This window comes from Arachis ipaensis, chromosome B10 (genome assembly GCF_000816755.2).
Source record: "Arachis ipaensis cultivar K30076 chromosome B10, Araip1.1, whole genome shotgun sequence".
NCBI classification, from domain to species: Eukaryota; Viridiplantae; Streptophyta; class Magnoliopsida; order Fabales; family Fabaceae; genus Arachis; species Arachis ipaensis.
This window is the reverse complement of record NC_029794.2, coordinates 114,384,491-114,386,440: the sequence shown is the minus strand read 5'-3', so window position 1 is coordinate 114,386,440 and position 1,950 is coordinate 114,384,491.

Genomic DNA, 1,950 nt, shown 5'->3' with positions numbered 1-1,950 from the left:
GCTTTATATTTTGCTTATAATTTTAAAATATATAACCAACTGTCAAATATTTTTTTATTCAGGAATTACCTTTTTATATTTAATTGAGTAAACTACCAAAAATGCACTCAAATAATTGTGTCACTGACAAAAATACACTCAGATTTTGTTTTCGACAAAAATGTCCTCACATAATTTAAAAACGCGACAAAAATATCCAACATTAAATATATATTCTAAAAAAATACTTTAGAAATTGAATTTTAATATAGATTTTTGCAAGCATAGTTAGAAATATGAGATATTTTTATTCTTAAAATTTGGTGATTTTTCACTAAGTATATATTTTTTTTGTCAACAATCAATATACTTTTAAAAAATCACAAAAAATATAGTTAGCGAAAATCACCAAATTTTAATAATAAAAATATCTCATTTTTCTAATCATTCTTGCAAAAAACCACATCAAAATTCAATCTCTAAAGCATTTTTGATAAATACATATTTAATGAATATTTTTGTCGCATTTTTAAATTATTTGAGAACATTTTTATCGATAGAAAATTTTGGGTGTATTTTTGTCAACAACAAAATTATTCAAATATATTTTTGATAGTTTACCTATTTAATTTTGGACTACCAAATTGAAGGATAAGAAATCAATGATTATACGTGTTTTACATATAAAGAAAATCAATAATCGATTCATGTCTTTTCCGGTTGTTTTTTCATCTTTTATTTTTCTTTATTTTCTCTTTATTTATTGGCATGCACCCACACGGTCGTTGTCTCTTTCCTTGTTTTATTTTTCAACTTTTTAGTCACGTAAATCGTGGTATTTTTTTCTATTTTATACTTTTGGTTGTTTTTTCCTAATGCACTCATAAAACTTGCGATTTACTTGTATGTATGCATTATTATGGTAAATTATTGGATTTGCATGTGTTTTATAAACAAATATATATAAAATATCATCTACAAAACTCACGATTTAAATAAAAAGTGAGAGGACAAAAATTTTATTGGAATTAATTTTAGGACAATCATGTAGTACTATTTTTCAAATCATTTATGGAACTAAATTATCCAAAAATAAAGTGTAAACTTAAAATTGGTAACACTTTTAATTTTAAACGTTGCCAAAGTTATATAATTATCATAGCTAATATAATGGATTAAGATACTATAAAATGTAAAAGTTAGTAAAGTAATAAAGTGAGAAATTAATCACTTTTAAATTAAGATAATAAAATACACATTTCATAAAAATTGTAAAATCAATAGTAATTAATCCTTCATTTTACCAATTTTTTTACTTAAAAAAATCTAAATTCCATCGTAATAATAGCCAAGCAACACATGTGCGCGCATTCAGTACATTGCATTTAAATTTGTTTGACTTAACACATAAAAATAATATTGGATATTGACACCAATGCTAAAGGAGCTTAATTACTGCATGTAGTAGTTCATGAAAAGAGAAACTTGATTTTATGGATTATCCCTTTCATGAAAATGACTTTGGACACCCCAAAGCACAAACTAATTTAGGGTTTAGGACCACCATATAGTTAATATTACTTGTAGCTAGTTGCTAGTTGTTACCCCAAAGCAAAAACATGAGAGCTATAACAAGTGCCATATTCTAGCTATGACCCCAGGCCTAACTAGGTTTTCTGATCTTCATGATAATCTTTATCGGTCGTAAGATCGTGGAAAATTGCAATTTTTTTTTCTTTTTTTAGATAGTGTTTTTCATTCATAATGAGTAAAACACGGAACGGATAGTAAAGTTGATAAATGCAAAGGTCGCTACTAAAGGTTTTATGTAAGGGTTACCACTCATCTAAAAATAGAAAAAATATTTTTTTTTAAAGTTGTTTATTCGACCATAATTAAAAAATATACTCTAAAAAATATAGATTAATAATAAAAGTATAAATTATTAATAAAATTAAAGATTTAAGAAAA